General features: G+C 29.3%; 2 protein-coding genes across 11 annotated transcripts in view; one reads left to right on the forward strand and one right to left on the reverse strand.

The window, feature by feature from the left end:
- The window catches only part of LOC126748056 (uncharacterized), a 1,030,708-nt gene that overhangs the window by 495,352 nt on the left and 518,104 nt on the right, over positions 1–17,252 (reverse strand). The window lies entirely within an intron of this gene.
- LOC126748074 (uncharacterized) overlaps positions 10,202–17,252 on the forward strand; it is a 49,726-nt gene continuing 42,675 nt past the window's right edge. For 3 of the 4 annotated variants that reach the window (XM_050457087.1, XM_050457089.1, XM_050457088.1), the window contains exon 1: positions 10,203–10,505. The gene's annotated coding sequence lies outside the window, so the exon portion shown is untranslated. Of the gene's footprint in view, positions 10,506–17,252 lie in introns of all 4 variants that reach the window. The other variant, XM_050457090.1, reaches the window with a different exon arrangement.

A 17,252-nucleotide genomic window follows, 5' to 3' on the forward strand; every position in this document is an offset into this window, starting at 1 on the left:
AACTTTTAGCCCCAAACAACATAATATGAGATTTTACTCTTGATATAGACACTATATTCAGGAAGGGCAACATAACTTGTTTTTAAAGTAATAAGTTTGATTATTAACTTTTCTTTTAAAATAGATTCACTTGAATGTATCTCAGAACTAAAGCTTTTCTTTTATGTTTATTTTGATTTTTGAAAGATAACCTAACTTTCTAAGTTATACAAACGACTTTTGGTGTGAGCCCATGAGTTTTAAGGTGCTCTCACATTAAAGCCGTAATTTAATAGGATATAATTTAATAGCCAAACATTTGGACACCATGATACTTGTACATAATATTAAGCAGTGGCGGCTCCTGACAGTTCAGGGAGGTAGGGCCAGACCTTGATCTAATTTTATCATGACCGAACGAGTGATCGAAATTATTACATTTTATTATCAAAATTATAATAACGCAATAAGTCTTCTATTTTTTTTGTAGATAAAAATATACATTTTAAAAATTTTGAAATTTAAGGAAATGAACTTACAAAAACTACGTGGAAATGTCAATACTTCAGATCACAGGCAACATACAGTTTTCCATATTTACAGTAAGGTAACAAATAAGTAATTTTATTGTTTTTAATAACTCAAAAAAAATTTTCTATATTTAAATCGGGCAACGGTCGCCCTAACTCCTTTATTTCTACTTTTTGTTCCAATAATAAAGTGGAAAATGGATTTGCTTTTAAAAAACTAATTTTATTCATTGTTTTTAATATTCAATAAAAATAAAAAACACCAATAAAGCCGAAAACGCCAGCTAAATTAAATAAAAGATCTCTACGGAACCGCGAATGCCCGATGAATAATCAAAACAAACAATATCACGCACGTTTTGCTAGAAAATATTCTGTTGGTTTGGAGCCCGGCTCAAAATTATTTAATTTGCCGTAGCTTTGCCATATTGTTTCAAGGACATTTGCTGTGATTATTTGATGTAACACGCATCGACACGGGGCCTGGCGCGACAACTACGTCTTCGATTTGGCATTAGCGGAATTTGCGGAATCTTGCACTGGCTGCGTTCCAGTATTTTAATTTTATAATTGGTATTATAAATATTAATATACAGATATTTTTTTGGACTGAAGTAAAAATTTAAAAAATAATTTTTTTTTTATTTTCAACGTTTATTAGGTAGAGCCATGGCACTGTGGCTCAACCCCAAAAGCCATTATTAAGGGTCAATATAATTAATTGTATTTATAAATCTCCCTGTCCTTCCTTGTGAGGTTTATAGATATAGTGGTCTTTCAGGTTTATAGATATAGTGCTTTTAGTAATTTCCTGTTTTCTTGGTCATCGGGATTTTCTTATCCATCTGGGATAAAACAGGTGGCGCTTATATTTTATTGAACTCTTGTGGAATCCATGCCACTCTACCAAAGTGGTTAGTGCTAGTCGGCTTTCCTTTGAGAAGATCCCCTGAGCCATCACCTCTATAGTCTATAGTAAGTCTCCCTCCTTCCATTGGTTCCCTTGTACTCATTTTCTAACCCTCACTTCCCATACCTTTACTCTCCTTTTTCCTTCCTGTTATTACCCATCCGTCCATTCAAATTTCGTTTAATAAAGTATCAAATTATAAATTAAAGTATTAAATTGTTATTAATTATAATTATTAATTATTATTTTTTTCTATTCTGTTAACAAAGTCGAACTCTAGAGTGGGTTCAAATTACTTTTGTATTATTTTGGCATCCGATATTATTTTGTATATATTAACATCAGGTTAATTTTTTTTACATCTGGTCATTTTCAGGATGTTATTTTTATCCATTGTCTGATGTCTCTTCTAGCATCTTTTTAAGATAGGAAATTTCCATTTGCGTTCTACTTACTGTTTTGTTTACAATCGCCACCTCATCGCTGTTTCCTAGCCAATTAATGGCATCACAACAATTGATTTTGAACACAACTATGTGGTAAATTGCGTGGCATCTTATGCAAACACAGATTGAACCACTTTTTTTGTAGCAAGTTAAACCCACTTTTTTTGCTCTTGCTGAGCTATCACTTTCACCAGTTTCTGATTCACTTCCCACCATTTTGACTTAAGGCTTAATGATCAGCTAAAATATATGAGAGATAAACTACAAATGTTAAATACTATAAATATTCAAAACTCTGTTCTAATGCCACGATAAAAAATAGTGACTGAATGTAGAAAGTGGTAACGGTTCCAGGTATCTAGGATTAAGAGGGCTTCTTATGAGAATTTTATAATGATCTCTACAAATGAATAAATCTGCTATACAGTACAGTATTAAAACACACTCTAACTCGAACCCTAGCGCATCAACTAACCCTAATGACGAATAATTCAACAATATTTTATTAATATATCAGAAATTTAGTTGCAAAGCTTCTTACTTCAACAAAAACTGTAAATGATTTTTTTTATGGCAATTTCAACACCCAAAATTTTAATTTTAATTTTCAGTCTTCACTTTTAAAAGTACTAAAAGCTGAGACTGTTATAAAATTACCTCAAGAATCTTAAAATCATGAACAAATATTATTATATATCCCTTAACAAAGTTAATTAGTCTTCGTATTTTTTCTAACACTTTTTCTTTTGTATTAAACCTAGCAAAAAATTATTCTTTTTTTTTTAATTAGGGCTTGCTGGATTTTATTGCTGCCGGTATTTTTCAAAGTTCGGAAATTGCTTATGAAAGAGCAAATCAACACTAATTTTAAAGACATTAACAATGAATCTGCCACTTAGCGATATATGGCTTAGTTGGGTATGTCGCAGAGGTTTTGGATAAGGAGCTGGACACATATGCCTCATTTTTTTTGATTTGACAAGCATTGGCTTTGTTTTTTTTCTTTTTTTACTTTCATATTCTTTTCAATTTTTTGAGCCTGTGAGATAAAAATTTCTAAATTGATTTTTGCTATAAGTGACGTAAAACCCAATAAAATAAGTAACTCATTGGCTTTGATTGTCATTATCATTTCCAATTTAATCCCTTTTTGCGGATGATACAACCAGCTTACAGAAATATTATTGCTGTTCTCTTTCTAAAACTACACGTGTGGTTACTGATAATCGGATAGAAAAACAGAATTAGTTCTTTACAAATAAAATTGGTCCCAACCATTTAAAGACGCGGAACGTAAACTTCTCAGTTCTCTATGTGAAATCCGATCTTTCTATGGATAATTTTGTAAAATTTCTTGAAGTTCATCTTGACGATCCTGGTTTAATCTGGACAGATCATGACATATCTTGCCTTCAAACTTTCTCAAATAAATTATTTCATACAAAGTCTTCCTATCACTGTCAGTAAAAAGACATTTGTGATGGTATATCATGAATATTTTTATCTTCTTCCATGAGTTATGCAATTTTAATCTGGGGCCATTCTACACAGACGTCAGGAATCTTTGGAGTGCAGAGATGTCTGTCTATAATGTCAGGTATAGGTTATCGTGATTGAAGATCTGAGGAGCAATATACTCCTCAGATCTTGGCATACTTATATTTCCATGTATTTTTATTTTTCAGTATCTGAGCTATATCATTAAAAACATTAATACTTACACCCCAAGACATACATAATTATCTTACTCGTTATAATTTCAATTTTATTTCTCCCTATCACAGACTCACTCGTGCACGCAGCGGTAATGACTACTATGCTGTAATGCTATACAATGTTCTACCACCCCATCTCAGGCAACTTATATACGCGATAGGATTTTTATGAAGAAAATGAAAAATTATCTAATTGGTAAGTCATTTTATTCTCCCGAGGGAGTATCTTAGCAATAATTTTTTATGATCTTTAAGGATTTGAATGTCTTATTCAGTATTTGTTTAATGGTATGTTTATGTTTGTTAAGATATTTGAATATTAAGCTGTATTTATATTATTAAATTTAGTTTTATAGCTATATTTAGCACTAATATATATAAAATAATAAATATCTATTTACCAACTATTTATCAACTATTTATCACTAGCTCACCTTTAAAACGAAATTTTTGCTTAAATTGTATTAAAAATTGTGTCTTTTGACCATCATTAACATCCCAATTTTAACTAACTGTCCCGGAAAAGAAAATTATTTCACTATTTAGCAAATGATTTCAAATTGGCGTATCTAATCTAGGTTTTAAAATCATAAGATATTTGCTGGATTATTGGTTCAAACCAATGAGTCTGTAATGTAAATCTATTATTAATTAGCTTTTGAAGACTTATTTATTAGTTCGTAATAGTCTAGTAGATATTTCCATTTGGCGTTAAATTTAAGGAATCACTTCAGAAAATTATGTTTTGAAATGTCTGTTGAAATTTGAGCAAACTCATTTTTGATATTAGAATTTGATTAATTTGGCAGTAAGATCTCCACTCAAAATTACACTCTGGACAATGTATCCAAAGGACTTCTTTGTTTTAATACTACACTTATTTTGTCTATAGTAGCTAGACAATGTTTTCTTTTAATTTTTAAGTTTTCAGAAAGGTTTTGCAAGTTTGTTGAATGTTATTTTTAATATGAACTCGTTTTAATTTTTTTTGCTTTTATTAGACAAATCATATTGATTCCTACTAGGTTTTCCACTCGGTTTTTCATAGTACTTATTTCTTTTATGGCTTATCTGTTGTTTGAATAACTGTAGCATCGTTGAAAAAAGGAACATATCATGTTTTTTTTTTATTTAAAATAATAGAGTGACTTCTTAATTATTTTTTTCACCAAAACGGTTCATTTTATCAATAATGAAACAGAGTGCCTTTTCTTAAGTTTAAGGTTTAAGCTATCCATATTTATTAGTTTAGAGAGAATATCATAGGTGTTAAAAATCTTGACATAATAATGTACAATCTGAGCGCCCCCGGTAAATTAAACAAGTTAAAGGTGTTTTAATAACTCCAGTTTAAGAGGTCTTTAGAAGTGTTGACCACGTACAATTATTATTTAATTAAACCAAGGACTTCAAATTTTATGTATCCGATACATTGTTTGAAAGCTCCCACTGAATGCTTTCTGATCTTAGAATATTATGTAATTTCTTCTTCCCATCGCAAAATTCAAGCCTTTCAAAATCCTGTTCGCATTTGTATTTATTTTTACTTTATTTTATAATTATGAATCTCAATCTAGCACAAAATGGAGTAATTACGAGTAAGTTATAAGCTCATTTTATAATAAATGATGCTTCCGGCCATAGCGGAAGTACTTGCGAATTGCTAAGTGAATCAAGTTACTTTTTCTTAAATAAAAAAGTTCTATATTATATTTCTAGATTTTTTAAAATTTTCATTATTTTTTAACGCATTAAAATAGTTATATTTATATTCTTATTTACCAAACACTATTTTATAAGTCTCCTGAAGGATTTCTTATTGGTAGTTCTTTTGGGTATTGCGGGTCTATTAATTCTGGGAATTCATTTAAACAGTGGCGGCTCGTGGGTCAATCTTCAGGGGGGTCATTTTGGTTTGAAAACTTAGTTTACTCTAATAAAAAAAAACAAATCAAACTATTGATTTTTTAAAGTATTTGAAAGATCTTTTAGCATTTATATTTTAGATAGAAAATACAGACTTAGATAAAACTCAATAATATTTACCGAGATATTTACCCTATTAAGCGGGTAAAAATAACTTTAAATGCTTTAATCGTTTTCCAAAAATTAACTTTGCCTTTTTATTAGAGTAAATATTTTAAATAAAAATATAGGAAAAAGAGTATAAACAGGTTATCGACTGATATAAAGGAATATTTATATAATAAATTGTAAATTTATTAAAATGAAACTTACCTTAAATATTTTTATATTTTAAGTCAATTCTCCTATCCTTTAGTTCTGCAAAATAGTCTATGACCTTCTCATTGAAATTTGGAATGCTTTTGACAAGCGTTTTCTCGATGCTCAACATAGACAAGGCACTAAGTCTAGATTGTCCCATCGTATTACGCAGGAATGTGTTTACTCTTTTTAAAGTAGAAAAACATCTCTCACTTTCCATGGTTGTCATAGGGAGTGTGCACAAAATATTTAATAATTTCACTGGTTCAGAAAATGTTTCAGACAAATTCATGTTAATAAAAAGCTGAAGTATGGCTACTGCACCGGCACTATTGCGAAAATCCTCACGACAATATATGACTTCAAGTTCAGATTTTAGTTTGGAAATATTTACTGTGGGATAATGAGCCTTCACCATATTTAAAATATTTTGCGGAAAGTTGGTAGTGTATGCTTCAAATTTCTCTGTGTAGAATAACTGTGAAATCATGAGATGATCATTGAAACCAAACCTGTGATTTATTTCAGATATAATAATATCACAAATTTCCAGTGCAGTTCGTCGCTTTGAATCCTCTGTAGCTGTAGTAGTTTTTCTTTTTTTTTGCTGTTGATGTGCTTGGTTCTTCTGATTCCAATATAGTATTTATAATTATTTGGATATTGTTGTTAAAAGACAGTATATAATTTTTGACAGATATGACATCAATATCTCGCATTTGCAATTGTTTAAACAATATATCAACATGGGAAATGATTTTATGGAAAAAATTTAATCAAAATAAAAAAAGCTCATCTTCCAAATGTCTTTTTAAACCAGTTGCTTGATTTATATTGTTACCATCTTGCTCATCAATAATTTCCTCTAAGCAAAATTTTAAATCATCTTTATAAGTGTATACAATTTCAACACATTTTGTATTGAAAGCCCATCGAGTGGGTGCAGCTTTAGGTAGCCTTACTTTAACCACTCTATCCAGAACCATCGTACGTTTTGGAGATCGGCCGAAAAAGGACGAAAATGAGTGTAAATTTGCAAAAAATATTTTTATCGGTTTATGTTGACTCGCCGCTTTTTGCAGGATAAGATTAAGTTGATGGGCATAGCAGTGAATAAAGTGTGCATTTGGGTATATTTCTTTAATTTTTGTTTGTACTCCTTCCAGTTTACCGCTATGACTGATGCACCATCGTAACTTTGGGCAATCAATTTTTCAGGTGCTTCATTAATTTTTAATAATTGAAGTTCTTCCAATATTACATTAGTTAAATGTTGTGCTGTGGTACCTGGAGGGTTACTGTACTTTTTTCAATATGTTCTTTAAACATTAAATCCAGTTCAGAAACAAAATCGATAAGGCCCAGAAAAATTCCAGGATTATTGGAGCTGTTACTTTCGTCATGACCGCACAATGCAATTTCGAAAACTCCGCAAAATTTTACACAATCGATTAGTTTGTTTAAAATATACCTATTTTTAGAAACCGATTCATTAAAGTCATGCACAGATTTACGATATATACTATCAAGTTCCCGTCTTATGTTAACACGTCTTAAACTTGCGTAACTCATTGATGAATTTATATGAGTAGTGGAAGAAGCATGCTTTGTAATTTTCACTTTTAAATGCTTAATGTCAGTTATTCCATTTTTCGCCCATACAGCGTCATTCTAAAACAATAAACACGGGTAGCAAAAAAATGCATAACCAAACCGTCAAAGTGCGGGCGGCAAACAACTAACTAAAACAAAACATTCATCCAGTCGGGCCGTCGACTACATTAGAGATATAGGACTGAAAGGTGACTCTCACTCCCGCTCACGAAATGCGAATCTGCCCTCTTTGTTCTATTTTACATGCATTTCTCCATAAGCCATAAGAACTGTATAGGGACAATTTAAAATACGGCCCAGCCACGGGCTTGTGTGATGAGCGCGAGGCGCGACGTTGGTAATATATTTATGTTTTGCCAATGCAGACTGCTTAGAGAATTTTATAATTCACAGTGAAGTTTTAGATAAAAGATATTTTTAATAAAATTGGTATTTTTATGAGATTATTTTAGGGGAGTCATTGACCAATTGACCCTAAGAAGGAGCCGCCACTGCATTTAAATTAAAATATTTTTAGTATTTGAAATATATTTGTATTCCTACAATCTTCATCAAAAAATGTATTACATTTCATTTCATTGTTACTGCTAATTATCCTTAGTTCTGATAATGATACTCTTTTTTTTCATTTCTCCTTTTTTCGAGGTTAGGTTAATTTTTTTCGTATATACTTCTTCGTCTACAGTCACGTATTCTTCTTTATTTATTTAATTTCTGAAATTGGAGTGTAATATATTCTTGAATTGTTTAAGGGCCCAAATTGTTTTTTTATAGCTTGCGCATATTTTTTTTAATTGATGCGCTAATTGTTATGAATTTCTCTTGGGTTCATTCAAAACAACTGTTTTTTTCACACCTTTTACCTAATTCTCCGGATGATTTCTGTAAACTCTAGATATAATTTTTAAAAAATAAATTTTTATATCGTTTGCGTCCATTGGGTTTGGGTTTGGGTTAAGTTGGTAAAAATATCATTAAAACATTCGCCTTTTTTTAAAGAAATTCTACGCTTAAGCTTTAAATTTTTAAATATTCTTTATAAGATTTTATACTTCTATGTACAACAGTTCTATGAATAATATCATAATAATCATTAGACCTTTTTATTAGATCATTCACAAACTATGAAATTGTAGGGCTCCGCCAAATTATTTTCCTGTGTTACCACTCGTTCAAATCTTAATATCCTGAAATAAACCAAATTTCTTCATTTTAAGAATAAAATTATTTTCAATATCTCTTTTCGTACATGCAAAGAGTGTGCCAATGAGGTACACATCTCATATTCTCCAAATACATGAAATGCCACATTTCTTATTTCTCTCATCAGTCTCATGCACTTTTTTTCTAAAAAACCGTTAACTTCACCTCGTTTATGTATGACAGCTTTGTTTATCGCTACCATTCTGTGTATGTATTAGCTTTTAGACCAAACTTCACCGGTAATACAAGGTATTCTATTTTCATAATTATTCATCTTCCTTATGGCAATTTTGGCTTCTTCTTGAGCTGCAGCCTCCATTGACTTTCACAAATCATTATGGACATAGTAATTGCTGCATTAATTTCAGCAAATTGGAAATATCCTATTTCCGATGATACATCCTCCCTCCCCTATGTTATGGCAGATATTATCGATATGTTTTTAATATTGTAAGTCTTTTTTATTTTTTCTACACTTAAATATAAAAAGTGTAAATAATTCCTTTTGTTGCTCTATTACAACTTCCATATCCTAAATGAATATGTTTATTGTTGAATATTTGAAATAATAGGTATTGAACAGACTTGAAACATCAATTTTTTTTCCTACTATGGTATTTTGGATTTGACTTTGATCGCTAAAATGATTTTTTTATAAAGAAAAATAGGCACTCCTAAGTCTTCTAGTCTAAGTCGTATAATCAGGTGATATACTACTACTAGTATCATCTTAATCACTATAAAACAAAGTAGTAAAAATAAAAACTATGTAGTATAAACAATGTATAATACCTATATTTTAGCATAGCTTATATTATCGACATTCAAACTTGGTTTTGAAGCTGGTCCTGATTATAAAAAGGTTAAGATTTAATTAAATTTGAAACATCAACTAAGTAGCTTATAGTTTTTAAAATAAGTTTAAAAATTAGTTACATATATTAAAGTTATTATGTTTATAAAAATAGCCATAAAAAGGCTATTACTGAATAATAATTTTATTAACTCCTGTCCGATGTTAAAAATTTTAGTTAAAGTAATTTAACAACTTTTATTGACATATACCCTTTTTTTCAAATATGAGGCTTCCAAATGAAAACGCGTTTTGGTGTTCGAAGGCCTCGTAACATCAAAGAAAAAAAAACCTCATATCATAATCAGGTGAAAATTGGCCAAAATATAGGTCTTTCGATTGACTCACAAATATGATATAAGACTTTATAATCTTGTATTTTTTTACGCTTTTTATCCTATTAAGTTTAGTAAGTTTTAATGTTCAAGCAGTTTTTGAAGAATGATGGTTTGGTTTGTGTGTTACGGTTATTTTTATCTGGTGATTTTACTTTTTCAATATTAATAAATATGAATTAAGAGTAATTTTTTATAATTTTGTCACAATAATATAGATTTTAATGAATTATTAGGTCATTTGGTTTAAATTTTTTACAGTGGTTGAGTTGTTAACTTAATTTTATTTTCTTCTATTTCTTTTTCATTTATCGTAGTGTTTTATTCCGCTAAGTCCGAAAAAGTTCATTGTGAATGCGGCTTTATTCTTTACATTTCTTTGACAGTATGGTGACGTTGATATTTCTTTCGACCGGGCGACGCCCACGCGACTCTTTTCTTCGGGTTGGCGAGGGTTGATTGTTTCCTATCTCCGTTCTCGACATTTCCAGATTTTATTTTGTTAATTTTCTTGTCTAAATAACCGTTTTGCGAGCTTTGTTGCCCAATTCAGCTCAATACAATAAGGTAATTGCCCTTTTACTCAGTTTTTTTTGCACCACGTGGGACACAATTTCGGAGGAACAACTTTGGAAGGCTTTGCTGCTGCAGCCAAATAGCGGCGCAGAAACACTAAGACAAAAAAGTAAAACAGGTAAAGACACTGCATGATTTCTATTTTTGATTTCACATTATAACCTTTTAATTTTTAAAATTAAAATGGCACTTTTCCTTTTATACTGGGGACTTATTACTTTAACTTATTTTATTTTTTATGAATATTATTTTATTCAAGATTTTTTTCATAAAAAAAATTGTTATTTATTCTTGTGAATTAGTGACTAAAAATTGTGAATGTGGTATTTTACAGCTAATAGTAAATTTTCTAGAATTTTGTTTGGCATCATATATGAGTAGCTAGCCGACAAAAAATAAACAAGGCCATTGCACTAAGTTTTACATGAACTTAATAATTCATATAGAATTGATAGAAGTTCTATAGCAAATTTGATTTTTCATTAATAACATAATAAAAAATCAAACTATGATATTATATACTTTTTGGGAGGCACAAACATTTTCTTTTAATGATAATGTTTACAAGAAAGTTTTGACTTGTTCAGTTTTGCAGCAACAGGTCTAAAGACTTGCTAAGTTTTCTCAGAAATTTTCTATTTGTTGGTAAAGAAAGTAAAACGAATGTATTACTTCTTTAGGGTGGTTGAAGTCATACCTGTCTGGCCGCACACAGAGGGTGGTTGCATCTGGATTTTTGTCAGGGATAGCACATCTTAAATGTGGTGTACCTCAAGGGTCAGTGTTGGGTCCTATCTTGTTTTTATTATATGTTAATGACTTAAGCTCTCTATCACTGCATGGACTAATGGTTCAGTTTGCCGATGATACTACAATTCTGTGGCATAACAAAGATCAAAAAGTAGTCAGATCTCTCATAGTAGAGGACCTTCACAAAATTAAAGATTGGTGCATCTGCAATCAGCTTGTATTCAATGTTGATAAGACTTTTGTTCTGGGCTTTATGTGTAATGTAGAGGGTTTTTTGTTTGCTGAGCAGAGCCCACTACATGGTAGGGATTATTGTCGATTTCTCGGCCTCTTCATTGATGAGAGTTTAAGGTTTGACAACTATGTTTTGGGCCTCGCTGCTAAACTTTCTTTTGGTTGTTTTGCAGTCAGGGTTGCCAGGCATGCGTTGGGGGGGTTGTTTGCTCGTTCAGTTTATTTCGCCTTAATAGACTCTCATATCTGTTATGGGTTGCCATTTTGGGGATTGTGCACCAAGAGACTCCTTAACATAATTTTTACTATTCAGAAAAAAGCATTAAGATATCTGTGTGGTGTTGGTCTGAGAGTGTCTTGTAAACCTCTTTTTGTAGCTGAAAGAATTTTAACAGTTTTCTCACTGTTTATATTGGAAACTGCAACACTCGTACATAAGTCCATAAGTCCACCATCCTGCACCAGTCATAATACTCGTTAAGTGGGCAACTTATCTCTTCCAATCCCCACCTCCTCACTTACGAGAAACTCTCTTATATTTATTAGTTGTAAAATATTTAATCATGTTCCTTTTTTGATTAGGACTGTTACAGACCTTAAAAAGTTTAGGAGAGAACTAAAGAAATTAATCTTACCAAAAGCTTACTACAGCATTGAAGAGTATTTTAACAATTCATTTTAATATTTAAAATTATTTGGTTTTGTCTTTGTTTATATAAAATATGCTTCTATGTACAATCAAAATCGATTCTGCATTCTGTTTTTGTCCTGTATAACAAAATAAATACTTGTATTATAAATTCTAGGATTAGGAAGCTTTTAGCATAAGTTTGTAAACTTAGCAAATAAAGTATATTTTGACTTTGACTTTGACTATTACAAAATTAACTTTTTTACAAAAATTAGGGCATAACAAGACTATATATGTATTGTTTGTTTTTAGTCTTTTTCTAATACCTTAACAAAGCCTATTTCTCTATATGTTGCTTTGTAATTTTCTTTAACTTTAAAAACAGACTCGCATTTTCATTTTCTCTCAACTACTCCAAAAACTCTATCTGTGGGTAAAAAGCCATATCCACACACTGGAAAATGCAGATATATATTTTTAATCTTTGAACTGTATGCAAGTTCATCACCAAATAATCTTAGCACGCAATAGTTGGGCCTACTTCAAGATTTCTAATATAGTCAAAAAGGACTGAACTTCTTCGCGGCCACTTTCATCATCAGTCCAAGTGTAAAAAACTGGCTGAACAATAATTTGTCTTAACACAGCAAAAGATGTAGTAGCTAATTTGCCTTAAGTAAAATAATTCACCTATTGGAGTTTTTGGTAAGAGCCATTGTTTCTTATCAAAACAAACTGATATTCAATTACTAGGATCATATTTTAAAAGGTCATAAAATGCATTAGCCATTATTATATGACTTTTTTTCAGCAATATATTATGCTTTTTTTATTTTGTATTTTTTTCCTATCAGACAAACAAAAAACTTAAAGAAATAAAAACCAAAAAGAGAAGCAAGGAAAAGGCAAGAACTAACATAAAACAAGACTTAAAAAAATTTTATCAACAGATACATGATTAATTTTAGGTATCAAACTAAATCATTAAAATACAATGCCATAGTAGCTTTTGGTAAGATTGATATTTTTTAGATCCCGCCTAAATTTTTTAAGGTCTGTATTAGTTCTAATGGATAGAGTAGCTGCATACATCTGCAGGACTTTTTGTTTAAAGGTGCGTATGGAATTGCAAATTTCAGTATATATTATGGTAATTAACCAATTTACAAAATAACTATAGTATATAAAATATTCAACAAAATAAGATTTTATATCACAATTCGCAATAAAGCACTTGAAGTATTAGTACTATCATTAAATATCTAGCATAAATAACAGATAACAGGTAACATCAATAAAATTAAATAAAATATAAGGACAACAATGGTTTAAAACAGAGTAACTGCAATAGAAAAGAAGACACACTTTAAGCAAAGTCAAAGCAGATTTTAAAACTTGTTGAAGTGAACTTGGAGAACAATGAAACAAATCTATACTGACACTATTTGAGTTAATCATCATTCTAACTATTGCACAGTTTTCACCATACAGTGTACGATGTTGTTCAAGGTAGAATAATCTAGTCTGTCTGAGCACTGTAGTAGGAGGAACATTTAAATTAAGCTGACACATCAACTCAGGAGTCTGTATTACTTACATTGTTAAGAATCTTGTATGTTGTGACAATATCTCAGTTTTTACATCGAGTCTCCAACTTTTCAATGTTCAGCAATCTATACATTTCACTGTAATTAATATCAATACAACGAATATTAAGCTTGTAAGCAATGTCTTATGAATTTATGTTGAACTTTCAATTATTATTTATAGAAAATTCAACGTATTTCTTGGTTAATTAATAATTAATTGGTGACTTTATACCTATAAAAACTAAAATAATATTTATTTCCCAATTTACAAAATAATTTCCTATAAACCTAACTTGTAATTAATTGATCATAAACAAGTTACCCAGAAGCATAAGTGACTTATTCTTGGAATACTGGTTAATAATATCAATAATAATTAAAACCAATATTACATTCCAAAGTTTTTATAGAACATTGAAAATTTTGTTTTTAAAAGCAAGTTGCTGCAGATGGTATTATATTATTTCATATAGTTTTTTATTCTTTAATCAGCTCTAAGGTAAATTCTTTTTGTCTGTTTATAAAAGTAATAACTCTTAGTACCTCTCAAATTTATAAAAAGAATAAATGTATGAATTTACTTTATAACATTTTTTGAATGCTCTTTTTTACATGATTAAAAGCTTTAAAAACTCTCACCACCTCTCAGTTTCTTTGGAGTTTTACTCTATAATAATACTTTTGAAATCCTTTAAATTCTGGCCTTCTATTCAAGTAGTGAGTTATTTTTAGGAGCAAGTCTTTCACATTAGAAAAAACTCTTCATTATTGATATCCTTAATAGTAATAGTTGCTTTTGTTTTTTGTGAGCAGAGGATAAAGATTACTATTTCTTATTTAATTTCTTAAGTATTTCTAAAAAATGTGTTAACTAAATCAGAGAAAAATATAACCTCCAAATAAACTTTCACCGCATCTCTTTTATACATTGATTTTTTCACTTATGAGTGCCTACAGACTTTTCTCCAATTAATACTAAGGTTTTTTCATCCATATTATTAAAAGTTTCAAAACAAAAGGACAAAATCTTACTATAATGTGAACAAACATGGAACACAAACAACTTATTTTAAAATATGGTAGGTATCTTTCTATCAAAACACAGTCAAGTCTTGCTGAAATACTCATATATTAATGGATTTTAATGTGCCTTATATAGCATATTCCCATCCTAACTCAATTTCAGAAAATTGTGGAAGTTTTGCGGGCAAACTACTAATATTTTATGATTTTATTTCAATTTAATGAGAGAACTAATACTTTGGTAAATGTTTTTGAAAGTCTTCCTTTCCCCCTTTTTTTGAAACTATGACATGCATACCGTCATTTACATACACCAATGTTAACTTGTCATTAACTTTTACATTAAAAAAAATTGTTAAACACTCTCATTTTATCTAGTGTGTTGTTTGTGTTGGTGTTCCAATCCAATCTATTGTGCAAATCATAAAATGTTTAATTTACAAAGTTAAGTTTTAATTTTTTTTGTTTGTAAGATTTACCCAACTATGCCATTGTAAGTTTTGTTTTGCTTTGAGCAAAATGTTGAAAAATGAGTGTATACCTCCTATAAACAAGTTTAGTGTACTATAATAATTATAATTAAAAAGAAAACAAGTGTATGGGTAAATAAAGACTAAGCTGTATATTTTTCTATTATTAATATTATAAGCCAGTATTACAAGAATAAGTTACTTATGCTTCTGGGGAACTTAACTAAATGTCATTTGGTTTACTTTTGTTATGCCTTGTTTGAACCTATTTTGTTTACTAGCTTGATTTAAAACAGATGTAGTTCTTTAATAATTTTATGTTTCTTAATTTTTTTTTATACTGAATTTGAAATACCTGCATAAATAATGCTTATGAAATGGATAAGTGAAATTGAAAATTATATTTGTAAATCCTTATTGTAAACTATTAGTAAAACATTTATTTCTTGGTAAATTTCAAATAAAATTTAAATTTAATGGTTGAATGTTGAATCATTTACCTTTTTGTTTGAATTATTTATTATAAATTTTATTTAAAATTGGATATAAAGTGCCCAGATTTAGGACTTCAAATAAAACTGATTTAATTTCAGAAGAATTCAGCCTGTTTTATATACTATTTTTATTAAATAAAGACCGAACCATGGGCATTCTATTATTCTAAATAAGTGTTATTTGAAGTCCTAAAGCTGTGACACTTTCTCTCCATTTCACACTAAGGACGTTAAAATTTATTAATGGCGTTTCACAAATTTAAAGTAAATAAATCTGAAAGTAATAAAGTTAATAAAAGGCCAATTTGAAAGCATTAGAAAATAAAACAAAACTAAAAAAAGATATACATAAACAAATAATTAAAGTTTGTATAAAATAAAAATGTAAAACAATTTTTAATTGGAATTAAAATATTTAAAGAGAGGAACAGTAGCAAAAAAAAATAAAAGAGAGAGGTTTTCACAATAAATTTCAAGCTTCGTTTTGCTTTTTAGAAATTATTAAAATTTAAATTAATAAAATCATCACATAATCTGGTAAAGACAAAAATAGATTTAAGCCAAAATGATAGAACTCATTTATTTTTCCCAACAAATAATTCTTGGATAAAACATTTTTATCCCATTATCAAACATATTAAATAGGCTTATGAAAAGTTTTAATGTGTGTAACCACTTTGATAGTTATGTTTCTGTTAATCCCAACATGTACATATATGTAATGTGCTCATACTTCTTAAGAATCGGTTTGTAATTGTAAATTTATCAGGGACTAGATCTACTTAGGTGAATTTAAAATCATAATTTAATATATATAAAATAATTGAAAAAAAATATTCCCATGATTTAAACTCTTAATTAATTACAATTAAACAAGGTACCAAGAGGCAGAAGTATTAATGCTTGTAATATGAATAATAAATTAATACTAATAAATCTTATTATTGATTTACTCATACACTTGTTTATTATTATAGCAGATATACACTCAAGTATTATACTACAATTTAAGGCTGTTAAACATTAAGATCATCAAGTCAAAAAAATATATGAAGTAGATTTTGTTGCATTATTTGTGTAGTTTAGATTAGTGGTAATGATACTCTTGGAAACTAACATTCCACTATAATATTCGGTCTGCATTTTCTGCTATAAACATACTTTGATACTTGCAACACTTTTATAAAAGGTAAACACACAGAATCTACAGCATCACAAATACATTTAATAAAACGATAAAGGTTACATTATGTTAGGGGTTTTGTGTATGTTATGGTCTGATGATGCTCTAGTCGAGCGAAACATGTAACCTTTGTCGTTTTATTAAATGTATTAGTGATGCTGTAGATTTTGTTTGTTTACCTTTTATAAAAGCTTATGACCAGCATCTTTGGGATAATGGATGAATTTTTCGAGTTTACTTGCAACAGTTTTTTTTTTGAATAGCAAATATCAACATTTACTAAATAAACAAGTTAAATAAATTTTAATTCATATTTACCAAAAATTCACAATTGGGTCAGTCTTACAACTATCAAATTATCTTGATATTTTAGTTTGCAAATACATTAAATAATTATCAAGATAAACGAGACAAATTAAACCAACTTCACTTTGTTAGGATTTGCATGTGGAACTAGTAACAGTTAAGTAGTCCAAACTACTCATTCATGA

This window comes from Anthonomus grandis, chromosome 21 (assembly GCF_022605725.1).
Source record: "Anthonomus grandis grandis chromosome 21, icAntGran1.3, whole genome shotgun sequence".
Taxonomy (NCBI): Eukaryota; Metazoa; Arthropoda; class Insecta; order Coleoptera; family Curculionidae; genus Anthonomus; species Anthonomus grandis.